The 27,455-nt window shown below is 37.2% G+C and overlaps 1 protein-coding gene and 1 pseudogene across 1 annotated transcript in view; both read left to right on the top strand.

Annotated features, from left to right (window-relative positions):
* HORMAD2 (HORMA domain containing 2) overlaps positions 1-27,455 on the top strand; it is a 90,566-nt gene that overhangs the window by 42,900 nt on the left and 20,211 nt on the right. The window lies entirely within an intron of this gene.
* LOC125149522 (60S ribosomal protein L17-like) lies at positions 2,808-3,332 on the top strand (annotated as a pseudogene).

The raw sequence follows: 27,455 nt of genomic DNA, 5'->3' as shown, positions 1-27,455 counted from the left end.
TTAAAACCTAACTCCATTTGGAAAATAGAACACAGAGCCCAAGTAGGAGACCAAGGAATCCTAGAACAAAACAGGGTTACATAGAACTGTCTGGAAAACCCCATCCTAGATGTGTCCTTATCATTTTATCTACCTCTGCAACACCTTTAGGATAGGTCTTATTTCCTAATAGCGATGGTTTGGGCTTAATATCTAGCTAGTAAGGGCACACAAACACAATGGCACCTCCTAGTATACTGGGAAGTTGGGCCTGTTTTCTCTGTTGTAGTTAATTCGACAGATAACAATAGATCTATATACTAGACAGAAAACCCTGGACAGCCTTCTTTAAAGAACTCGCTATCTTGTGACAATCAACACATGTTCTGGAATTGGATATGGAATCTTATTTAAATTTTATGCTGTTTAAATGCTGATGGAAAAGTATTTCTTTCTAATAGAGTACTAAAATACTTTCTAATAATTAACTCAGGCTCCTTAAAGGATTCTAGTAATTACTGACATGTACAGACAGCTATAAAAAAAATGGAGGGCTGGGGCGCCTGGGTGGCTCAGTCTGTTAAGCCTCCAACTTTGGCTCAGGTCATGATCCCATGGTTTGTGAGTTCGAGCCCCGCGTTGGGCTCTGTGCTGACAGCTCGGAGCCTGGAAACTGCTTCATATTCTCTGTCTCCCTCTGCTCTCTCTGCCCCTCCCCTGCTTGTGCTCTCTCTCTCTCTCAAAAATAAATAAATATTTTTAAAAGTGGAGGGCTAATGTTGCCCACATCTACTTTAAAGACATTTAAAGTAAGTACCTAGTTTATTAAACCATTATAGCTGTTTTAGAATTCATATTTGTATCAATTTTTTAGATAGGGGCCCATATGCTATAATTTTCTAATTTTCCAAGCTCCTTATGAGTCTTTGTACCTCCATGTTAGAAAGAATTGTTAGATATTCTGTACACATCTTTCTCTAGGCCTTTCCTTTGTACCTAGTAATCTTGATCCAGCATGGTATATTTTTCTCATCTGTGACACATTAATTTAACTGATAGATAAATAATTCATACAAATGATGTTTTTTGAATTTGAGCTAAAGACAGAATTTTTAAGAATATAACAGCCACAAGTATTTCTTAAAAACCAATTCAGTAGTTTATCATTTTATTTAGTTACAATGAACATTTTTGGATGCATTTTATTCCTGCATGAAGCCCATTTTTTACCCTTTTATACTAACACATTTGATTAGTGAAAATGATTTGTTTTTGAGAAATTAGAATGTAAATTACATTAGCATCAAAGTAAATGGTACCATTTAAGTGTGGACTAGAAAGATATTTTCTGAATTCCTTAGAATTTCTTTGTATTCCAGCTAGTGAATTGAAATGAGAGCCTTTTCATTCAGAATATATTTTTTCCTACTAAACTCTAAACTGAAGTTTTGCATTTTTGAGGTATAGTCTGGTGGTTTTCATAGCATCACATCTCATGAAAATATATACTTTATTTGATACAATGTAGTGTTGGCAAGGATATCTTAGATTCTTGGAAATGGAGTTGATTATTGAAAACGTTGGAGAAGGCCCATTATCTACAGAAAATATTCAGACTTAAAAACCACACATCATTCTCTATCATGGAGCTATAGTCCTTTCCACAAAGTTTCTTTTTGTCAAATAGGAACATTTTTTCAATTAATTTTTGTTTTACGTTATAGAATGTAAATGTTATCCTCTATTAACCATGCAAGGAGGAATGAAAGTTGGTTGAATTTCCCACAGCCCTATAAGTCATTTCTTTTTTTTTTATATGAATCATTCTATAACCTATCAGAGAATTATTTCTAATGGGAAGAGCCACACTAATTATCTGTTATGTTTCACTTACATAAAGAAATAAGTATATTGATATTTATTATAGCAGAAGAAAAATTGAGTATAGTGATTAACCTTAGGTAGGAGCAATTTGAATGTACTATTATTAAATCCTAGCAGTAAAATAAATAAGTTTTGTTTAAAAAAAAAAAAAGGCGGTGGTGGGGGAGTGGGGCTCCTGGGTGGCTCTGTCAGTTAAGAGTCCAATTCTTGATTTTGGCTCAAGTCATGATCTCACCATTCGTGGCATCAAGTCCCATGTTGGGCTCCATGCTGGAGCCTGCTTGGGATTCTCTCTCTCTCTCTCTCTCTCTCTCTCTCTCTGCGCCCCTCTCCCCTCAAAGTAAATAAGTAAACTTTATTTTTAAAAAGGGAGTAAGACTTAGAAATGTTCTGTTTAAAAAAAGATACTTGTGAGGGGCACCTGGGTGGCTCAATTTGTTGAGCATCCAACTTCGGCTTAGCTCATGATCTCATAGTTCATGAGTTCAAGCCCTGCATTGGACTTACTGCTGTTAGTGCGGAGCTTGCTTTGGATCCTGTGTCCCCCTCTCTGCCCCTCCCCCGCTCATATTTTCTCTGTCTCAAAAATAAATAAACACTAAAAAAAAGATTCTTGTGGGGCGCCTGGGTGGCTCAGTTGGTTAAGCATCCAACTCTTGATTTTGGCTTAGATCATGATCTTGGCAGTTCATGAGTTCTAGCCCAGTGTCAGGCTCTGTGCTGACAGTGCGGAGCCTGCCTGGTGTTCTTTCTCTCCTCTGCCCCTTTCCTGCTTTCTCTCTCTCAAAATACATAAATAAACCTAAAAAAAAAAGATACTTCTAATAGTCTGAAATAATACATGTTATCATACTAAAATCATTAAACTAAAACGAATATTAGGTTCTGTTTAAATTAGGATTTTTTTTTCTCTTCTTGTAAGTGGCCTGAGGTGATCTCTGAAAATGGTTTGCTATTCACTTGACCCAGAAAACTCTAAAAATCATGCAAATCAGGAGGCTCAAATCTTCATGTTCACTTTAAGAACACACGTGAAACTGCCCAGGCCATCAAGGATATGCATATCTGAAAATCACCAAGTATCTGAAAGATATCACTTTGCAGAAGCAATGTGTGCCATTCAGTCACTATAATGGTGGAGTTGGTAGGTGTACCCAGGCCAAACAGTGGGATTGGACACAGAGTCAGTGGCCCAAAAAGAGTGGTGAATTTTTACTGTAGACAGTAATGCTGAACTTAAAGGTTTAGATGTAGATTCTCTGGTCATTGAGTATATCCAGGTGAACAAAGCCCCCAAGATATGGCATAGAACTTACAGGGCTCATAGTCAAGTGAGCTTTCCCTGCCACACTGAGATGATCCTTACTGAAAAAGAGCAGATTTTTCCTAAACCTGAAGAAGAGGTTGCATAGAAGAAAAAGATATCCCAGAAGAAACTCAAGAAACAAAAATTTATGGTCCAAGAGTAAACTGCATAACATAAATGCAAATAAAAGTAAAAAAAAAAATTAGGGTTTTTTTTCAAAGTGAAGACTTTGTTGAGATTAGTTAATTGTACATTGGAAAATAATAATGTTACTTAATTATCTAGAACTATATTCAGTTGGCCAATTTTTCTAATACTTTTTATGTGTGCTTCTAGTTTTCCATTTGAAGCCAAATAGTCTATTGGTAAACAGAAAAGATCCAGGCATCATAGGGAGAATAATTCTTTTAGCATTTATATTAGGATCTCAAAACAGAGATCGAAGACTTCAGAAGACTGGTGCTTCAGATAGTGGTAAAGAAGAACTAGAAACAGAAGTTATATGTATATACTTTATGGAGCCACAACCTCAAATTAGCTTCTTCCTGTATGATGGAGGGATCCTCCCTTGATAACCAAAGTTAGAACAAGAAGAAACTTTATACCTAATGACACATTTTTGATATTTAAACAAGTCTACATGAAGCTCATTGTGAAGAAAGTTGAAAGTAATATTCTAAAGTATTCTAGTTGTAAGCTATCAACATTTATTCAGTCAGCAGATTTATATGAAGCCTATCATGTGTGAGTCATCATACAAAGGTAGTGTGCACAAAGATAAACCAAATCCCTGATTCAAAACTGTTTAGGAAAATAAAACAAAAAAATAGCTGTGTTTTTTAAAATACATTTTTAGAGAGAGAGCAAGCAAGGGAGAGGAGCAGAGGGAGAGAGAGAATCTTTTTTAAAAAAATATTTATTTTTAAGAGAGAGGCAGAGAGAGACAGAGAATCTGAAGCAGGCTCGGACCTGTCAGCCCAGAGCCCAACTTGGGCCCCAAACCCACAAACCGTGAGCTCATGACCTGAGCTGAAGTCGGACACTTAACTGACTGAGCCACCTAGGCACCTTGAGAGAGAGGCAGAGAGAGTGAGAAAAGAAATCTTAAGCAGGCTTCATGCTCAGTGTGGAGCCTAACTTGGGGCTCAATCCCATGCCCCTAGGATCATGACCTGAGCCGAAATTGAGAGTCAGATGCTCAACCACTGAGTAACCCAGGTGCTCCCAAATAGCTGTTATATAAATAATATCACCATTCAGTAAGTGCCCACAAAGAGCTATATATACATGGTTTCAATTAATCCAACAACAACTTTGCATAACATTTTACGGCTGAAGAAATGAAAGTTCATAGACATTAAGTAGCATGTCTAAGTTTGCCAGATTACAAACCATCAGAATCAGTATTTGAATCTAGGTGTCTCTGGCTTCAAAGCTCATACTCAATCCATTAAATCTTACATTCATTCATATGGGAGAGAATGTGAAAAATCCCACAGGACAGCAAAAATCCAATAGAATGATCAAATTCCACTTTTAGTCATGAAGAAATAATGTTAACAGACTTGCTGTCTTGCTGTGAACAGCTAGGGAACTAGGAAAAATATGTGAAGCAACTATTTTCAGATTTTAAACAACAGAAAATACAGAACTGTGATCCCTGAGAGAAGAAAAGCAGGATGAGCCTTAAAATTGGCCTGTCAGGAGGTACTCTGGGGACCACCACCACAGAGAGGGGGAAAACAAGCAGAACATGACCATCTTGCTGAGTTGAAGAAACAGAGATTAGAGTTTGAGAAAGCTGAAGTAGTTGGGGACAGAATATCAGAAGGAAGGGACCTACACAGAGAAAGAGCTCCAGAAGTTGGCATAGGGGTCCCCTGAGTCTTTGGTTGAGTATTCAGTGTCTCAAGTGTGGTTAGAAATTCTATAAGGTTGGACAAAGAAATCTGTTGGGGAGTGTTCTCCATTCGTAAGCTAGACCATTCCTAGAGTTGTCACAGCGCTGGGAAATATTCACAAAATTACCGGTTACATGGACAGACCTTGTTGAAAACCCAGAATATTAAGTAGGGACTCCAGATAGGTTACACCTTAGCAGTAGAACTAAACCAACCCTTTAGTGAAGTCCTCCAAATTCAATCTTATTAACAGCTTAAAAACAAGCCTTGAAAGGATCTGGCTTACTTGCCTGCCAAAATAAAATTCAACACTTTTTAGGGGAAAACAACCAAGTCCAAACACTCAACTATGTACAATTCTTATTGTCCAGAATCCAGTAAAACTTTATTGACATATAAAGCAGAATGAAATTTTTTTAAGTAGTATCTATGCCCAACGTGGGGCTCGAACTCACAATGCCAAGATCAGGAGTCACATGCTCTACTGACTGAGTCAGCCAGGTGCCCCCGGCAAATGGACCCATAACCAGTGAATATCAATCAGTAGATGGGGCACCTGGGTGGCTCAGTTGGTTAAGCGTCCGACTCTTGATTTTGACTCAGGTCATGATCTCACAAATTGTGAGATTGAGCCCCACATTGGGCTTTGCGGTGACAGCATGAAGCCTGCTTGGATTCTCCCTCACTCTCTGTCGCTGCCAGTCCCTCATGCACACTTTCTCTCTCTCCGACCCACCCCCACTTGTCATGCACTCTCTCTCTCTTTCAAAATAAATAAATAAACATTAAAAAAAATCAGTCAGTAGAAGCAGACCCAGAAATGTCAGCGATGATAAATTTAGTAAATAAAGACTTTAAAACAGCTATTATACCAAGTGCAGTGATAACCTATGTTTGCACAAAAACATGTATACAGATGTTTACAGTGGCTTTATTTGTAATCTTCAAAAACTGGACAATTCAAATGTTTCTTAATGGGGTAATGGATAAACTTAAAAGGAAACAAGCTGCGAATACATGCAACAACGTGGATCGATCGCAAATGCATTATACTGAGTGGAAGAAGCCAGAATCAAGACTACATATTGTATGATTCTGTTTACACATTTTTCTCTTTTTAAAAAGTATTTATTTATTTTGAGAGAGAGAGAGAGAAAGAGAGAGAATGCTTATAAGTGGGGAAGGGGCAAAGAAAGAGGGAGAGAGAGAATCCCAAGCAGTCTTTGCACTGACAGAGTGCATGCAACTCAGGACTCAATCTCACAACCATGAGATTATGACCTGAGCCAAAATCAGATTCAGATGCTTAACTGACTGAGACAACCAGGGACCCCTACAACATTTTTCTTTCTTTAACAACTTTATTGACATATAATTCATATACTATGCCATTTGCCCATTTAAAGTGTATGATTGAATGGTCTTTAGTATTTACACAAAATTGTGCAACCATTGCCACAATCTTAGAACATTTTCATCACCTTAAAAAGAAACCCCAAACCCTTTAGTTATCACCTCCATATTTCCCCATTTCTCCTTTCCCTCAAGTCTTGAGCAACCAATAATATATTTTCTGACTTTATAGATTTGCCTATTCTGGATATTTCATATAAATGGAGTTGTACAATGTGTAGTATTTTGTGACTGGCTTCTTTCACTCAGCATTACGTCTTCCAGTTTCATCTATGTTGTAGCATGTATAAGTACAATAAAACCTTGGTTTGTGAGCATAATTTGTTCCAGAAACATGCTTAGAATCCAAAGCACTTGTATATCAAAGCAAATTTACCCATAAGAAATAATGGAAACTCAGATGATTCATTTCACAACCCAAAAATATTCATGTAAAAATGATTACAATACTATACTATAATACAAAATAATAAATAAAATACAAAATATAAAGAAAAACAAATTAACCTGCCCTTACCTTTGAAAACCTTCATGGTTAGTGTGAGGGAGACAAGAAGAGAGGAGAGTTATTGTGTAAGGCGACTTTTACTATCACTAATGGAATCACTGCTGTCTATTGGCTCAATGGAATCTTTTTCTTTTAGTGCAACTTTATTAAGGAACCTATCCAATGATATTTACTTTTGCCTCCTTTTGAAGATTTTGTGGAAATGTGACATTGCATTGAAGATCATCCACAATCCTGTAGCAAGAGAGAGAAGGACCATTGATTCAATTATGATCATGTGATGTCGGCATCATGTACTGCTCATATTGCAAGACATCACTCATTTTTCAAGTTAAAATGTATTATAAACGTTTGCTTGTCTTGCGGAACACTGACAGAACAAGTTACTTGCAATCCAAGGTTTTACTGTACTTCATTCCTTTTTTGTGGCTGAATACTATTCCATTGTAGGGATATACCACATATTGTTTATCCATTCATTATTGATGGACATTGGGTTGTTTATACCTTTTGACTGTTATGAATAATGCCACTATAAACATTAATGTACAAGTTCTTTTTGAACACCTATTTTCAATTCTCTTGGGCATGTACCTAAGAGTGCCATTCTTGGGTCATATGGTAACTCTATGTTTAATTATTTGAACTCCAAAACTGTCTTGTAAAGTGTCTGCATCATTTTACAATCCCACCAGCAGTGTATAAGAGTTCCAATTTTCCCTATATTTTCACCAACGCTTATCATCTTACTTTTTGATTCTAGCCATTCTAACGGGTGTGAAGTAAGTGGTATATTATTGTGGTTTTGATTTGCATTTTTTAAAGTTTATTTGTTTATTTTGAGAGAGAGAAAGAGCCAGTGAGGGAGGCACAGAGAGAGAGGGAGCCAGTGTAGAACCTGATGTGGGGCTCGAACTCATGAACTGTGAGATCATGACCTGAACCAAAATCAAGAGTCAGATGCTCAACCAGCTGAACCACCCAGGTGCCCTTGATTTGCATTTTTTAGTGACAGATGTCAAGCATATTTTCATGTGCTTATTGCTCATTTATATATCTTCCATGGAGAAATGTTTATTCAGATTTTTTGCTCACTTTAAAGTTATATTGCTTGTCTTTTTATTGTTGAGGTGTAAGAATTATTTATTTTTTTCTGGGTCTAATTTCTTATCAGATATGTGACCTGCAAATATTTTCTCCCATTCTATGGGTTGTCTTTTCATTTTCTTGATGATGTGCTTTGAAACACAAATAGGTTTTAATTTTGATCTAGTCCAAATTATCCATTTTTATTTTGTTGCTTATGCTCATGCTTCATGTGTGTGTGTGTGTGTGTGTGTGTGTGTGTGTGTGTGTGTGTGTGTGAGAGAGAGAGAGAGAGAGAGAGAGAGAGAGAGAGAGAGACAGAGACAGAGACAGACACAGAGAGAGAGAGAGAGAGACAGAGAGATCTAAGAATTCTTTAACAAATCCTAAGTCATGACGATTTACATCTGTATGTTTACTTCTTAGAGTTTATGGTTTTAGTTTTTACATTTAGATCTTTGATTCATTTCAACTTAATTTTTTATATATGGTATGAAGTAAGGATCTAACCTTCTTTTGTATGTGGATATCTGGTTGTCCCAACACCATTTATTCAAAAAGACTACTCTTTCCTTCTGAAATGGCCCTATTGCTCTTGTCAAAAATCAGTTTGACCATAGATACATGGCTTTATTTTTGGACTCTCAACTATATTCCATTAGTCTGTACAGCTGTCTTTGTGCCATTACCACACTGTCTTCATAACCATTATTTTGTAGTAAGTTTTCAATCAGGTATTAGTTCTCCTAATTCATTCTTTTTTCAAGATTGTTTTGGCTAATCTGAGTCCTTTGCAATTTCATATGAACTTTAGAATCATTTAAATTTTCAAATCAGAAATTTGTCAATTTCCACCAAGAAGTCAGTTGGGATTCACATAGAGAATTCATTGATCTCTAGATCAATTTGGGGATTATTGACAACAATACTAACTAAACCTTTTGCTCCATGAACATGGAATATTTTCCATTTATTTAGATTTTCTTTAATTTCTTTCAGGAATGTTTGTAGTTTTCAGAGGATAAGTTTTATATTTGTTTTGTTAAATTTATTCCTAAGTACTTTATTCTTTTTATGCTATTGTGTGTATAATTGGTTTTTCTTCATTTTTTGTATTGTTCATTGCAAGTATATAGAAATGCAGTTGAATTTTGTATTTGTATCCTGCAACATTGCTATGATGGTTAATTTTATGTGTCAAGGGTATTTGGAGGGTGTTTTATGACGAAATTAGCATTTAAATCAGGGAACTTTGAGTAAGCAGACTGACCTTCATAATGTGAGTTGGCCTTATCCAATCAGTTGAAGGCCTGAATAGAACAAAAATATCCTCCCCAAGCAAGAGAGAATTCTCCGACAGACTACCTTCAGACTTCATTTGTACTATAGGCTCTCCTGGGTCTGCAAGTTGCTGGCCTTTTGACTAAAATTGCTTCATTGGCTTTGCTGGGTCTCAAGACTGACAGCCCATAGGGCAGATTTTAGACTTGCCAGACAGACTCCATAGTCGTATGAGCCAACTTCTTATAATAAATCTCTCTATATACGTATACACATCCTATTCTACATTTTTCTGGAGAAGTCCTAATATACTTGCTGAACTTGTTAGTTTTTTTTTTTTTTTTATAATTTTTTTTCAACGTTTATTTATTTTTGGGACAGAGAGAGACAGAGCATGAACGGGGGAGGGGCAGAGAGAGAGGGAGACACAGAATCGGAAACAGGCTCCAGGCTCCGAGCCATCAGCCCAGAGCCCGACGCGGGGCTCGAACTCCCGGACCGCGAGATCGTGACCTGGCTAAAGTCGGACGCTTAACCGACTGCGCCACCCAGGCGCCCCTGAACTTGTTAGTTTTAATAGTAGTGGATTCCTTAAGATTTTCTCTGTATAAGATCAAGTCATACAAATAGATAACACTTTACTTCATTCTTTCTAACTTGGATGCCTTTTCTATCTTTTCGTTATCTAATTGCTCTGGCTAGAATTTCCATTACAGTGTTGAATACAAGTGGTGAGTGTGGACATCTTTGGTTTGTTCCTGATCTTAAGGGTAAAGCATCCAATCTTTCACCATTAGGTATGTTATGGACTATGATTTTTTTTGTAGATGGCTCTATATTGAATGAGTTCCCTTCTATTCCTAATTTCTTGAGTGTTGTTGTTGTTGTTTTTAAAGTTTTATTTATTTAAGTAATCTCTACACCCAAAGTGGGGCTTAAACTCAACAACCCCAAGATCAAGAGTCACATGCTCTTCCCACTGAGCCAGCCAGGTGCCCCATAGGGTTTTTTTTTGTTTGTTTGTTTTAATCATGAAAAGGTGTTAGATTTTGTTAAATGCTTTTTCTGCATCTATTGAGATGATCTTGTGATTTTTGTTTTTTATTCTTTTGATATGATGTATTACATTAGTTGATTTTCAGATATTAAACTAAGCTTGCATTTCTGAGATAAATTCCACTTGATCATGGGTAAATATATATTTTATGTTCTTAGGTTTGGTTTGCTAATATTTTGTTGATGATTTTTATGTTCATATGTATAAGAGATATTAATCTGTAGTTTTCTTCTTTTTAAAAATATTTTTTTTATGTTTATTTATTTTTGAGACAGAGAGAGACAGAGCATGAGCAGAGGAGGGGTAGAGAGAGAGGGAGACACAGAATCCAAAGCAGGTTCTAGGCTCTGAGCTGTCAGCGCAGATCCCAATGCAGGGCTCGAACTCACAAACTGTGAGATCATGACCTGAGCATAAGTCAGATGCTTAACCGACTGAGCCACCCAGGTGCCCCTAGTTTTCTTCTTTTTTAGAAAAAAAATTAATGTTTATTTATTTTTAAGAGAGAGACAGAGACAGAGTGTGAGTGGGGGAGGGGCAGAGAGAGAGGGTGACACAGAATCTGAAGCAGGCTCCAGGCTCTGAGCTGTCAGCACAGAGCCCACTGCGGGGGCTTGAATTCGTGAACCATGAGATCATGACCGGAGCCGAAGTCGGATGCTCAACTGACTGAGCCATCAGTCGCCCCTGTAATTTTCTTTTCTCATGATGTCTTTCTCTGTTTTGGTATCAGGGTAACACTGGCCTCATAAAATGAGTTGGGAAGTGTTCACTCCTGCTTTTTAAAGTTTGTGAAGAGCTGGTATTCTTTAAATGTTTGGTAGAATTATGTGGTGAGACTATCTGGGGCTGAGCTTTCCTTTGTAGGTTCCTTCCTTCCTTCCTTCCTTCCTTCCTTCCTTCCTTCCTTCTTTCTTTCCTTTCCTTTCCTTTCCTTTCCTTTCCTTTCCTTTTCTTTCTTCCATTAATTTAATCTCTTCACTTGTCATAGATCTATTCAGATCTTCTATTTCTTCTTGAGTCAGTTTTGGTAGTTTGTGTCTAGGAATTTTCCTTTTAATCTAAGTTATCTAATTGATATCTAACTGTTCCTAATATTCCTTTATAATGCTTTTTATATTTTGATAAAGTCTGTAGCAATATTTCCTCTTTCATTTCAGACTCTAGTAATTTGAGTCTTCTGTTTTGTTTTCTTGGTCAATCTGGATAAAATTTTGTTAAATATGTTGATCTTTCAAAGAACTAGTTTGTGGAGTCATCAATTTTCTCTACTGTTTTTGTATTCTCTATTTAATAATTTTCCAATATAATTTTTATTATTTTCTTTCTTCTCCTTGTTTAAATTTAGTTGACACTTTTTCCAGTGTCAAATTTAGGTTATTTGAGATCTTTCTTCTTTCTTAATATAGGCATTTACACTTATACAATTCCTTCTAAGCTCTGCTCTAGCAATGTTTTGTTTTGTTATGTTGTGTCTTCATTTTTATTCATCCTGAAATATTTTCTGATTTCTCTTTTGATTTCTTCTTTGACCCACTGTTTTTTTTTTTTAGGAGTATGTTGTTTAATTTCCACATATTTGTGAGTTTCTCCAATTCTATTCTGTTCTTGATTTCTAATTTTATTCTATTGTGGTAAAGAGAGCATAATTTCAATTACTTTTATTCTTTTAAATGTATTGAGGTTTATTTTATGCTTTAACATATGGTCTATGCTGGAGAATGTTCCATGTGCACCTGGGAAGAATGTATATTCTGCTAATGGGTGTAGTGTTCTTTTTTTTAAAAATTTTTTTTTAATGTTTATTTTTATTTTTGAGACAGAGAGAGACAGAGCATGAACGGGGGAGGGTCAGAGAGAGAGGAAGACACAGAATCTGAAACAGGCTCCAGGCTCTGAGCAGTCAGCACAGAGCCCAACGCGGGGCTCGAACTCACATACCGGGAGATCGTGACCTGAGCCGAAGTCGGACGCTCAACCGACTGAGCCACCCAGGCACCCCAAGGGTGTAGTGTTCTATAGGTATCTGTTAGGTCTACTTGGTTTATACTATTGTTCAGATCTTTTATTTCCTTGTTAACCTTCTGCCTAGTTTTCCTCTTCATTACTGAAATTGGGGTATTGAAGTCTCCAACTGTTATCGTTGAATTGCCTGCTTCTCTCTTCATTTCTATCAGTTTCTGCTTCATGTAATTTTGTGTTATATTATTAGACATATATATGTTTATAATTTTTTTATATTCTTGATGGATTGGCCCTTTTATCATTATAAAATGTCTCTCATTATCTCTAGTAACAAGTTTAATACATTCACATTAATGTTATTGATAGAGTTGGATTTATGCCTGCCATTTTACTTTTTCTTTTCCACGTTTCATTCTTTTTGTTCCTCTATTCCTCCTTTATTGCTTTCTTTTGCATTGAGTGAATATTTTTAATGAGGCATTTAAATTTCTTTAGTTTTTTTTTTTTTACTATATATGTATATTTTATTGGTTGCTTTGGGGCTTATCATATACATCTTAACTTATCAAAATAAATTTCAGGTTTTTCCTAGTTTAATTCCAGGGAAATGTAGCAATGTTACTCCTATATGGCTCTATTGTCTACCTTCCCCCTTTATATGGTATTATTGTTATACATCTATTAATGTTACAAATCCAACAATACATTGTTATAATTATTACTTTATCATCTGTAGTCATTTCCTTAGCCCAATGCAGCTTTGCTCCCACTCATCTTCTTTGTGTTGATATTGGTAAATATATTATATTTCTTTATGTTATAGGTTGAAGAATACATTACCTACATATTTTATACGATGCTTTTTACTTTATTTTTAAGCTTTATTTATTTTGAGAGCGAAAGAGTACACACAAGTGGGGGACGGGCAGAGAGAGGGGGAGAGAGAGAGTCCTCAGCAGGCTCTGCACTGACAGTATGGAGCCTAATGTGGAGCTCCAATTCATGAACCGCTAGATCATGACCTAAGCTGAAATTGGACACTCAACCAATTGAGCCACCCAGGCATCCCTGTATAATTGCTTTTTAAATATGCCTTTGTAGTGCCTTTTATTTATTATTTTTTACACTGCCATTTATTTATTTATTTGTTTGTTTTTTAAGATTTTATTCTTTTAAGTAATCTTTACCATCCAACATGGGGCTCAAACCCTACAAACCCAAGATCAAGAGCTGCATGGTCCACTGACTGAGCCAGCCAGGTGCCCCTACACTGCCTTTTATAATTGCATAATTACCAATACCATTTCATTGTCCTTTGTTTTATTATGGCAATTTAAATTACCATCTGGAGTCGCTTGGAGTTGCTTTTAATCTGAAGCATATTCTTTAGTATTTCTTGTAAGATGGGTCTGCTGGCAACAAATTCTCTCAGTTTTTGCTAATCTAGGGATGTTTTTATTTAATGTATATATAAATCTACACATATATGGATTTGCTTGATATAGGATATATAGGATATAGAATATAGGACAGTTTTCCTTTGAGCACTTCGATGATGTTATCCTATTGCCTAACTGGCTTCCATTGTTTCTGCTGAGAAGTCAGCTGTTAGCGTTATTGGGTTCCCTTGTAAGTGATGAGTTGTTTTCTTTGGTTGCTTTTATGATTTTTTTTTTTTTTTTAAGTAGACTTCAGGCCCAGTGTGGAGCCCAGTGTGGGGCTTGAACTCATGGCTCAGGTCATGATCTCACGGTTTGTGCACTGTGGTGCAGAGCCTGCTTGGGATTCCCTCTCTCCCTCTCTCTCTCTCTCTCCCCCTCCCCCACTTTCACTTTCTTTCTCTCTCAAAAATAAATAAATAAAACTTTAAAAAAAGTAAGATGTCTGAACACTTCAATTAAAAGGCAGATGTTGGGGCGCCTGGGTGGCGCAGTCGGTTAAGCATCCGACTTCAGCCAGGTCACGATCTCGCGGTCTGGGAGTTCAAGCCCCGCATCAGGCTCTGGGCTGATGGCTCAGAGCCTGGAGCCTGTTTCCGATTCTGTGTCTCCCTCTCTTTCTGCCCCTCCCCCATTCATGCTGTGTCTCTCTCTGTCCCAAAAATAAATAAACGTTGAAAAAAATTAAAAAAAAAAAAAAAAGGCAGATGTTGTCAAATGAATTGACATATGCTATTTAGAAGAAGCACACTTTAAATATGGAGAGTCAGATAAGTTAAAAGTAAAATGATGGAAAAAGATATACCACACAAAGACTACTTGTAATAAAGCTGGAATGACAATATTAATATCAGACAAGGAAGATTTTAGGATAAGGAATATTATCAGAGCTAGAGATATCACAAAATAATGAGTCAATCTTAAAGGTATATACAGTTAATAACAGAGTTTCAAAATACATGAATCAAAACCTGACAGAACTAAAGGAGAAATCAGCAAATCAATAATTATGGTTGATGATTTCAGTACTCTTCTCTCAATAATGGAGCAATCGATTTGACCTCACTAATCTTACAAAATCTTACAAAATCCAATAACTACAGAATATATATTGCTTACAAGTGTTTGTAAAACCAAGTTGGACCACATTCTGGGTCATAAAATAGGTGTCATTAAATTTGAAAGGATTATAATAAGTATTTCCCTGACCATGGAGTTCTATTAAAAATTAATAACAACACAATACTGGGAAAATATACAAAAATTTGGAAAATATTGAAAGTATCAATAAACTTGGTAAACTTCTAACTAGACTGACTAAGAAATAGAGAAGATACAAATTACCAACATCAGGCATGAAGGATAAGATATTGCTATCAATTCCACAGACATTAAAAGCAAAATAAAGGAATGTTGTGAAAACTGTATTCTGATAAATTTGATAACTTATATAATATAAACACATTCATTGAAAGACACAAATTACCAAACTGACACATGTAGAAATAGATAAACTTAATAAACCTGTATTGCTTAAAGAAATTGAATTCATAACTAAAACCCTTCATATAAAGTAAACTCCAGACTAGAGGGTTTCATTGGTGAACTCTATCAAACAAATAAGGAAACAATAATGCTAATCTTAAACAAACTCTATAAGAACATAAAGGAGAAGTCTTCAAACTCATCTTATAAGGTTAGCATTACCCTAATACTAAAACCAGACAAAGACATTACAAGAATAGAAAACTGCGGACTAATAAATATCCCTCATGACTGTGATGCAAATGTCCTTAGCAAAATATTAGCAAATCGAATCTAGCAATATGTGGAAAAGATAATGTATCATGACTAAATGGGTTTTATCCCAGCAATGCAAGGTTTGTTAAAGATTTAAGAACCAAGGTAACTAAAAAAAAAAAAAAAAAAAAAAAAAAGAGTCAGTATAACTCACCATATTAAGAGAATAGAGGAGAAAGCCACATGATCACCTCTGTAGATGCAAAAAAAGTATTTCACAGGGGTGCCTGGGTGGCTCAGTCGGTTGAGTGTCCGACTTCAGCTCAGGTCATGATCTCGTACTTCGTGAGTTTGAGCCCCGCCTCAGGCTCTGTGCTGACAGCTCAGAGCCTGGAGCCTGCTTTGTATTCTCTGTCTTCCTCTCTCTCTACCCCTTCCCTGCTTGTGCTCTCTCTCTCTCAAAAATAAATAAATGTTAAAAAAATTAATTAAAAAGTATTTCACAAAATTAAACATTCATTTGTAATTTTTATTTTATTTTATTTTATTTTAATTTTTTAATGTTTACTTTTGCCCCTCATGTGTAATTTTTTAAAAAGAAACTTCTAGAAGCACCTGGGTGGCTCAGTCAGTTGAGCATCCGACTTTGGCTCAGGTCATGATCTCACGGTTTGTGAGTTAAGAGCCCTGCTTTGGGCTCTGCGTTGACAGCTCAGAGCCTGGAGCCTGCTTCAGATTCTGTCTCTGTCTCTGTCTCTGTCTCTGTCTCTCTCTGCCCCTCCCCCATTCATGCTCTCTCTCTCAAAAATAGATAAACATAAAAAAAATTTTTTTAATGAAACTAGTAGGAAACAAGGAATAGAAAGGAACATCCTCAACCTTTTAAAAGATATTTACAAAGAACCTAAAAGTAACATCATACTTAATGGTGAAAGACTAAACACTTTGCACCTAAGGTAGAGAATGAAACAAGATATCAACTCTTACCATTTCTATTGTACATTATACTAGAGGTCCTAGTCAGTGAATTAAGGTAAGCATAAGAAATAAAAGGTATACACATTGGAAAGGAAGAAATAAAACTGAATTTCTTTGAAAATGACATGATTACATACATAGAAAATTTCAGGAAATATGGAAGAAAAATACTACCAGGATTGCAGGGGCACCTGGGTGGTTCAGTTGGTCGAACATCGGACTCTTGATCTCAGGTTCAAGAAGAGTTCAAGCCCTACACTTGGTGTGGAGCCTACTTAAAAAGAAAGACTGGTGTCTTTCAGGATTAATAACATGAATTTAACAAGGTCACAGGATATAGGCTCAATACATAAAAATCTATTTTATTTCTCTATTCTATCAATGATAAATTAGAAGTGAAATTTACAATGCCATTTACAGTAGTATAAAAATTCAAAATACTTAGAGCTGAAATAATAAGACATATGCCAAGACCTGTACAATAAAAACCATAAAACACTGCTGAGAAAAATTAAAGAAGACCTAAATAAATAAAGAAATTTACCATGTTCATGGATTGGAAAACTTGATTAAGATGTCACTTTTACCTCAACTGATCCATACATTCAACGAAGTCCCAGTCAAAATTCCACAGGTCACTTTTGTAGAAATTGACCTGAGTCTAAAATTAGCTGAGTCTAAAATTTAAATGGAAATGCAAAGGACCTAGAAAAGCCATAAAACTTATGAAGAAGAACAAAGTTGGAGAACTTACTCTATCAGATATCAAGACTATAAAAATACACTAAACAAAGTAGGGTGGCATTGTGGTGAAGATAAACATATAAATCAATGGACTAGAATGCAGAGTTCAGAAATATACCCACACATATGTAATCAGGTGATATTTTTACAAAGGTACTTTATTAAAACTTCTCTTCCAAAGACATTGTTAACAAAATGATAAAGCAAGCCAATACTGGGAGAAAATATTCTGAATACATATATCTGACAAAGAACTTGTATTCAGAATATATAATTTTTATATATACAGATTCATTACTTGTGTTCGTCACTCAAACACAAATGTGGCCCATTTAAATATGGTAACTTGGGTACTCCTTCAGTTTTGGGAAATTTTCTTGAATTATTTCCTTGATGAAAATTATGTTGTCTTCTCAAATTCCTCTGTTTCTTTCTAGATCTCCTAATAGATAGTGGACCTTCTATGCAGGTACCCTATTTTTAAAAAAATATTTTCTCTCCAATTTTTTGTATCTTTTGCTTTTGTTTTACTCGTACTCTTTTGTCCTACTCTTCTTTTGAGTTTTCATTTATATTGCTGTTCATTTCTAAGAGCCTTTTGTTATTGTTTTCTGAATGTTCTTTTTTATACTATCCTGTTTTTGTTCGTGCTCAAAGAATTGTCTCTTGTCTCAGAAGATACTATTTCTAAGCAGATTTCCTCTCAGTGTATGTCCGTTTCCTCTGTTTGTTTGCCATTTCCACCTCTACCTCCGTGCATCTCCTCTACCTCTCTCTCCTCAGAAGTCTGAAAATGGCTGTTAGTTCTCGGTTGTCTGCTCATATTTAAGAGTGGAGAGACTAGAAAGCCCTGAGCTTATAGATGGTTATGATTGTGGCCTTCGCTGCAGAATGAACTTCAGGCCTTTTGGAGAATTCTTAATGTCTGTATTTTAAAATTTTTCCTCTAGGGGCGCCTGGGTGGCTCAGTCGGTTAAGCGTCCGACTTCAGCTCAGGTCACGATCTCACCATCCGTGAGTTCAAGCCCCGCGTGGGACTCTGGGCTGATGGCTCAGAGCCTGGAGCCTGCTTCGGATTCTGTGTCTCCCTCTCTCTCTACCCCTCCCCCATTCATGCTCTGTCTCTCTCTGTCTCAAAAATAAATAAACGTTAAAAAAAATTTTTTTTAAATAAAAAAAATAAAATTTTTCCTCTTGGTCAGAGGAACCTGTGCTCAGAATCTGTGTTCATCCCCAGTGTTTTAGCAGCCAAATAGAGATGGAAGCCTAAGGGTCTCTGCACTTAGTATGTATAATTTTACTTAATTCCCCATAACCTTTCCTGGAGGGTGCTTTGTATATCCCACTATCCAAAGACTATCACCCTCTCTAGAGAATAAACTTACGATATTATACCTTGGTGAGCAAGGGGCAACTGTTTGGTTTGCAAAATTGAGGAAGGGATCTGAGGATTTCAACTTCATAAATGTCTTTAAGTTGATCTTATTTTAGCTCTTCTACCCATCCTCTTTATCTCCTCTTCCAAAAGTACACGATGCTGGAAATCCCTTAGACTGTTCATTTGGGTGGTCTTTGCTTCACGTCGCTGCTGGTTTAAGTTTCCAGCTATGTTAGTTATCTTTCATGTATCTGCTTTCCAGCTCCCAAAATTTCAATGCTTTTGTCTTCCTATTTTATTCTTTCTGTAATTTGGGGTTTCTGATCTTTAAATATATCTCTTTACCAGCATTCTGGTGGGATTTGGAGAGGAAACTAAATAAATGTATGTGTCAATCTACCATCTCTACCCAGAAGTCAGTGAACATGTTTCTAAAAAAATAAATATGTCAAGGATTTGTTTAAAGGAGATGCAGTGCATTTAAACATGAAAAACATGGAATGTTTTTCCATTTGTGTCTTCTTCAATTTCTTTCATAAGTTTTCTATAGTGTTCAGCATACAGATCTTTTACCTCTGGGTAGGTTTATTCCTAGGTATTTTATGGTTCTTGGTGTAATTGTAAATGGGATCGATTTTTTTATTTCTCTTTCTGTTGCTTCATTGTTGGTGTATAGAAATGCAACTGATTTCTGCGCATTGATTTTGTATCCTGTGACTTTGCTGAATTCATCTATCAGTTCTAGCAGCTTTTTGGTAGAATCTTGCATGTAGAGTAGACTCATGTCATCTGAGAAAAGTGAAAGTTTGACTTCTTCTTTGCCAATTTGGATGCCTTTTGTTTCATTTTGTTGTCTGATTGCTGAAGCTAAGACTTCAAACACTATGTTAAAAACAGTGATGAGAGTGGACATCCCTGTCATGTTCCTGATCTCAGGGACAAACCTCTCAGTTTTTCCCCTTGAGGATGATTTTAGCTGTGGGCTTTACATATATTGCTTTTATGATGTTAAGGTGTGTTCCTTCTATCCTGACTTTCTTGAGGATTTTTATTAAGAAAGGATGCTGTATTTTGTCAAATGCTTTTTCTGCATCTATTGATGGGATCATATGGTGAAATAAGTCAATCAGAGAAAGATATCATATGTTTTCACTCATATGTGGAACTTGAGAAACTTAACAGGAGACCATGGGGGAAGGGAAGGAGGAAAAATAGTTTCAAACACAGAGGGAGGCAAACCATAAGAGCTCTTAAATACAAAGAACAAACTGAGGGTTGATGGTGGGGGTGGGGGAGAGGGGAAAATGGGTGATGGGCACTGAGGAGGACACTTGTTGGGATGAGCACTGGGTGTTATATGTAAGCGATGAATCAAGGGAATCTACCCCTGAAACCAAGAGCACACGGTATACACTGTATATTAGCTAACTTGACAATAAGTTATATTAAAAAAATAAATAAATGTAAGATAGAATTCACCTATGGGGAAAAAATAAACATGAAAAACACTTCATAATACCAAAAAACTACTACGAAATTATATTTTAAAGATTTAAATCTAAATAGTCTCAGGAAGAGAATATAAACTCATAATTTTCCACTTGGAAATAAATACATCAGCTGGGTAGGCTGCTGGGTATAATAATGACATCTGAAAATATTTGCATGTTTTAAAACTTCTCACTCATACTCTATCTTCAGAATATTGTAGTCTCAATTTAGGAAAAAAAGTATTGGTAGAGGATAGTTTGAAAGTCCAAAAGATACTTCCTGTTAGTTTACAAGAACACAACAGAGAAATCAAATTCCTCCACTTGGTTTTGGATGCTTTGTGTCATAATCCCCGACTTTGTTCGAAAGCAAGATTTTAAACTTCTCAGTTAGGAGGGGAGGAAAATTTAAGTGAAGTTGGTGTAACCATTAAGTAGAAAAAAGCCTTTACATGATCCTAATTATCCCCCTAGTTAAAAGGCTTTTTCCTTCCTCTCCTTACCAAATTTTTCACAAGATGCTTCCATTTACTGCACCCTCCTTACCTGTTCTTTGGCTCAGAAAGCTGGTCACTTCACTCATCTTCACTTTCCTAACTACTCTCTTCAGAATAAATAATGACTTTTTAATTAATAGCTCTCACAGTCTTTACTCCTTTTTTTCATTCTTCTTGGTCTATTTTACCATATTACCTATTTATTTTTTTTAAATACTCTTCTTATTTCTGTGATATTATACTGTTCTCATTCTTTGCATCTGTCTGACCTGTCATCCATTTCTCTGTCACTTTTGTTCCTCCCCCCACCCCTAATTGCAAGCAAACTCCAACATCTCCAGTGTCTTTGACCATATACTTTTCAAGCTCTACATACTTTCCTTTGGAGGATTTATCCCATCTCTGGCTTCAAGCAACACATGCATGCTATTAACTCCCAAATGTCTTATCTAGGGTCCTCTTGCCCCAGAACTTTAACTTTCTATTGGGAATTTCCACTTTGATGTCCCACCATTGTGTCAAATCCAGTGTGCTAGTCTTTTTTTTTTTAATGTTTATTTTTATTTTTGAGGGGGGGGGGACAGGACAGAGGATCCAAAGCGGGCTCTGCACTAACAGCAGCAAGCTGGATGTGGGGCTCAAACCCATGAACCGCAAGATCATGACCTGAGCCAAAGTGGGATGCTCAACGCTCAACCCTCAACTGACTGAGCAACCCAGGTGCCCCCAGTATGCTTGTCTTTTTATTCACCACTGCCCTCCTGTTTTCACATCTAGAATGAATTTTCCTACCCAGTTTCCCTGCCTCTCTGCATCAACTCTATTCTTTCAATGTCTTAAGTTCAGAATTTTGAAATCATTTTCCTTATTTAGTCAGGTATCAAAATTCCCCCAAGCCTTCCCTTTCTGGTCTGATTTTACTGCCAAAACTTGAGTCTCTTGCATTTGAATTGCTGCCACAGCCTCCTGCACTTTCCTGCATACCACTGCCAGTCTAATCTTCTTTATAACTTTCATCATATCACTTCCCTAATTAAAATATCTCCTGACTTCTGTTTCCTACTACATCAAGTTAACACACCTCTACCTGGCTTTCAGGTTGCTCATGATCTGGCTCCACTTTACATCGTGTTTCCCACTGTTACCCAATATGTTCCCCTTCCTTGAGTTGGATCAGTTTTCTCACTGTCACAAACAAACCAAGTTCATTTCTTTTTTTTTTTTAATTTTTTTAATGTTTATTTTTGACAGAGAGAGAGAGACACAGACAGAACATGAGCAGGGGAGGGGCAGAGAGAGAGAGAGAGAGAGAGGGAGACACAGAATCAAAGCAGGCTCCAGGCTCTGAGCTGTCAGCACAGAGCCCAATGCGGGGCTCGAACCCACGAACTGCGAGATCATGACCTGAGCCGAAGTCGGATGCTTAACCAGCTGAGCCACCCAGGCGCCCCAAACCAAGTTCATTTCTGCCTCCAAATCTTAACAGATATATTTTTCTCCTACCTGGAATGCCTTTCTTCTTTCCATTGACCAAATCCTATCTATCTTGCAAGAGAACTGTCCATGTTTGCTCTGTCCACTTCTCTGCCTTCTGTTCTCTTTAATCAGGCATTTAATGCACTTTAATCAGGCATTCTTCCCCACTATTCCACTGTCCAATACACAATTCATATTATTTTCCCATCATTAGTCCATCTTCAGTATTTCCAATCTTAGTAAGTGAAACCATCATTTACCCAGTTGCTCTAATAAGACCTTAGCAGCCATCCTTGGCTCATCTCCTGTATAACCCACATCTAGTCCATCAGCAAGTTCAGTGAGCTCTCTTTTCAATATATATTTCAAATCTGACCAGGTCTCACTATCTCAAGTATACCACTCTAGTTCAAGTAAATAGTACCCTGCAGTGCTCTCTCTGCTTTCATTTTTGCCTTTGCACTGTTGGCACAAGACATCTAGAATCTTCTTATATTTTTAAAAAATATTCATTTATTTTGTGTGTGTGTGTGTGTGTGTGTGTGTGTGTGAGAGAGAGAGAGAGAGAGAGAGAGAGAGAGAGAGAGAGAGAGAGGAAATGCTCTCACAAGCAGGGGAGGGGCAGAAAGAGAGGGAGAAAGAGAATCCCAAGCAGGCTCTGCTTGGTCAGCACAGAGCCTGATGCAGGGCTCAAACCCATCAACTGTGAGATCATGACCTGAGCTGAAATAAAAAGTTGGACGCTTAACCAATTGAGTCACCCAGGTGCACCCAGAATCTTCTTTTAAAGATATATATCTGTTTATGTCACCTCAATTTCGACGGTCTTCTAGGTCATACCTGATCTGCTCTAGCCCAAGGCTCCTAATTTTAGCTCCTGTCAGTTTCCCTTCACTCCTTCATCCCACTTCTCTGGCTTTCTTTCTGTTTCAAGAACAAGCCAAATTTATTGACACCTCATTTGCATGTGGACACATTTCGAAATAATCACTAGATAAGTTTGAACAGAATAAATGTGAGTTTCCACAATATTTGTCTCTGTATAATTTATATAAATAATTCTGTTTATATGTGTAAAACATATATCAACAGGAAAAAACAAGAAAATATACAATTTTTTCTCTAAAATAATCTTTTTTGGGGTACCTGAGTGGTATAGTCAGTTAAGCGATTGACTTTGGCTCAAGTCATGATCTCCCAGTTTGTGAGTTTGAGCCCCGCATTGGGCTCACTGCTGTCAGCATAGAGCCTGCTTCGGATCCTCTGTCCCCTACTCTCACGACCCCTCCCCTGCTTGCGCTCTGTCTCTCTCAAAAATAAGTAAACATTTAAAAAAATAAATGAAATAAATAATCTTTTTGTATAAATTTATGTTTATTTTGAAACAATCTCTTACAGAAAAGCTGCAAGTACAACACAAATGATTTTCTGAACCAGTTGCTTTATCACTCCTGAAATACTGCATGCAATTCCTAGAAACATGGACATTCTCCTACATAATCACAATACAACCATGAAAATCAGGAAATTAATTCTGATACATTACTATTATCCAACCCTCAAACTCCATTCAAGTTTTGCCAATTGTCCTAATAATGTCCATGATAGCAAAAGGATCCAGGTTACATCACATGTTGTATGTAATTGTTAAATTGCTTTAACTTCCTTTAGCTTGGAACTGTTTCTCAATCTTTCCTTGATTTTCATGACCTTGACATGCTTTTGTGTATGTGTTTTTTTATAAGTTTATTTATTTTGAGAGAGAGAGTGTACGCACGTGAGTGTGGGAGAGGAGCAGAAAGAGAGAGAGAGAGAGAGAGAGAGAGAGAATCCCAAGCAGACTCCTCACTGTCAGTGTAGAGCCTGTTTTGGGGTTAGAACTCACAAACCATGAGATTATGACCTGAGCTGAAATCAAGAGTAAGATGCTTAGGGGCGCCTGGGTGGCGCAGTCGGTTAAGCGTCTGACTTCAGCCAGGTCACGATCTCGCGGTCCGTGAGTTCGAGCCCCACGTCGGGCTCTGGGCTGATGGCTCGGAGCCTGGAGCCTGTTTCCGATTCTGTGTCTCCCTCTCTCTCTGCCCCTCCCCCGTTCATGCTCTGTCTCTCTCTGTCCCAAAAATAAATTAAAAAACGTTGAAAAAAAAAATTAAAAAAAAAAAAAAAGAGTAAGATGCTTAACCGACTGAGCCACCCAGGTGCCCCATAATTGTTTTGTGTTTATTAAAGTATAGTTGACACACAATGTTACATTAGTTTCAGGTGTACAACATAGTGATTCAACAAGTCTATACATTGTGCTACTTGATAAGTTCTTATAGAATGGGCCAATTATTTTGTAGAATGTCCAGTGTGGGTTTGTCTGAGGTTTCCTCGTGATTAGATTCAGGTCTTTGCATCTTTTTCAAAAATACCAGTGAAATGGTGCTGAGTACATATTGCTTCTTGTCAAATGGCATATGATTTGATCTGTCCATTACTGATAGATGTTTATTTTGGTCAGTTACTAAAGTGGTTTCTACCAGCCTTCTCTACCGTAGAGTTATTCTCCTCCTTTTGTAATTTAAAGTAGTTTTATAGGGAAGTTCTTTGAAATTGTGTAAATTATCCTGTTTCTCATCAGACTTCTCATTCATTAGTTATATCAGTATAGACTCATGGGTGCCTATTTTTATCCATTACTATTATTATTTGTTTTGATGCTCTCATTGTCTCAGATTTTGCCAGTGGGAGCCCCTTCAAGCTTGCTTCTGTGTTCTTATCTTCTTTAATGTTTGTTTATATATTTATTTTTTTAAGAGGGAGAGAGAGAGGGTGTGTGTGTGTGCGCATGTGCATGGGGGAGGGGCAGAGAGGGGGGGGACAGAGAATCCAGAGCAGGCTCTGTGCTGACAACAGAGAACCCCATGCAGGGCTCAAACCCACAAACTGTGAGATCACGACCTGAACCAAAGTTGGTCGCTTAACTGACTGGGCCATCCAGGCACCCCTGGCTTCTGTGTTCTTTGACATGTCCCCTCAATTCTTTGAGTACTTCCTTAACATTCTGATATATCATGCTGTTTCAGGCTCATCTTGTACCTTCCTTGTTCTAGTCCTGGAATCAGCTATTTCTCTAAGGACATGTGTTTGTTTCTTTGTTTTTTAAAATTTTTGTTTGTTTATTTATTTAGAAAGAGCACGTGTATGTAAGTATAAAGAGAGGAAGAAAGAGAATCCCAAGCAGGCTTTGCACTGTCAGCACAGAGCCCAATGCAGGGCTCGATCTCCTGAATCATGAGATCATGACCTGAGCCAAAATCAAGAGTCAGATGCTTAACCGACTGAGCCATCCAGGTACCCCAGGACACCTGTCTTTTTTATTAGTTTATTTTAGGAGCCAAGACATGGGCTCCCTCAGTGGACAGAGCTGGAAATTATGTGTATGAACCTGTGCATGCACACACACATACATCTATATTTATGTCTCTATATGGAAATCCACGGGTTCACACCTATACTGCCAATTCCAATCCAATACTATAGAAATCATTCTAGTTTTCTCACTTTCCATATTTGTAATTTTTCTCCACTAGTGAGAAACCTGGCTCCCATTATGCTTAACATACTTAATTAGTCCCCTCCAATGTAACCAAACTCCCATCCTCGTTACCTTCCCCACACACATATAGATACCCACCTTACCGCTGTAGGGCTCTGACCCTCCTGCCCTGGGCCTTTGCCCCTTACCCTATTCAGGGTGCTTATCTTGATCTGCTACACCTAACACTGGTGTTTGGTGTTAAGACAGTACTGTTCATCAAGGGATGGGAAGAAGAACTAAAGTCAATATTTTATTTAGAAAATGCATTCTAGTTAGCATAAATTTGACTACAAGTTGAGAAGGCTATAACATTTTTGTTCCCTTTCCCCTAACAAAGCATATGTTATCAATATTAATCAGTTTGTAAGACCATAGAAATCAGTGGACAAGAAGCCAAATTCATTTCTTAAATTTTAATTAAAAAAATGTTTATTTATTGTGAGAGAGAGTATGAGAGAGAGTGAGGGAGGGGCAGAGAGGAGAGAAGGAACCCCAAGCAGGGTTCAATCCCATGAACCCTGAGTTCACGACCCAAGCCAAAACCAGGAGTAGGATGCTCAACTGACTGATCCACACAGGCACTGTGCCAAATTCATTTCTTTTTTTTTTAATTTTTTTTTTAATGTTTATTTATTTTTGAGACAGAGAGAGACAGAGCATGACGGGGGAAGGTCAGAGAGAGAGGGAGACACAGAATCCGAAACAGGCTCCAGGCTCTGAGCTGTCAGCACAGAGCCGGACGCGGGGCTCGAACTCACGGACCGTGAGATCATGACCTGAGCCAAAGTCGGACGCTTAACCGACCAAGCCACCCAGGCGCCCCCAAATTCATTTCTTAAAGAACATCCAACCTAGATCAATGTAAAACAAAACATCCACGAAAAAAAAAATTCCCTCACATTGTTTTCATCTTTTGTTCAGATGTTTTGGTGTATGGACACAGCCTCAGAATCGCTATTAACCACTAATGATTATAATAAGTTCATGAACCTCACATTTTGAAGATGGTGGTTTCTGATGCCTAAGGCCCTTGAATAAAAATTAATTTTATCTTTTAAAACTGAGAAATGCAAATATTTCATCACAATAAGATTTCTGTCATTCAGTTATACCACAAGACTTTGCAAGGCAGTGTCTACATTGAATTGATTGTCCTTTGAAACTTCAGAACTGAAACTTCTGCAAGATTGACCTTGATAACCATTTCAGAGACGAAGCTGTGATGAGGAGTCAGGATATTGCCATCAAAGAGGCTACAACCCCTGGAGACTACAATGTTCCCAGGACAAAAATACCCAAATTTGCCTACAAATCCTTTACAGATATAAACTAACCATTCCACAAAGTAGCTTTCTCATTCCTACTCTTACTCCAAATTTTCGTTGTCTGAGAAAGGCGAATTTAGCCTTTCTTCTAAATCAAGATATGATATGACTAAACTTTTGTTTAATTCTAAGTCAAAACATTCCCAAACTCCCACTGCATTCCTGAGAAGCCCTAAATGCTGTTGAAGTGCTCTCATGGCCATGTCTCATTCCTTTAGAGAGCCCAGCACTCTATCTGTAGCTTCCCAGAGGCCCTGGAAAGGAAACACAGGCTCCGTGACTGCTTTGACCAGGTGGGTCAGATTAGCTTTACAGTTCACTTACGAGGAAGCTAACAAAGCTCCTCTGTGAGTGTTTAAGCACACCTTACAAAACTGCTGATGACCTCATGAGCCAAAGAAAGCAGGTCTCACATTGTGGACTAA

This window comes from Prionailurus viverrinus, chromosome D3 (genome assembly GCF_022837055.1).
Source record: "Prionailurus viverrinus isolate Anna chromosome D3, UM_Priviv_1.0, whole genome shotgun sequence".
Taxonomy (NCBI): Eukaryota; Metazoa; Chordata; class Mammalia; order Carnivora; family Felidae; genus Prionailurus; species Prionailurus viverrinus.
Note: the sequence above shows the minus strand (reverse complement) of the source record. Positions and strands in the feature narration are given on the sequence as shown.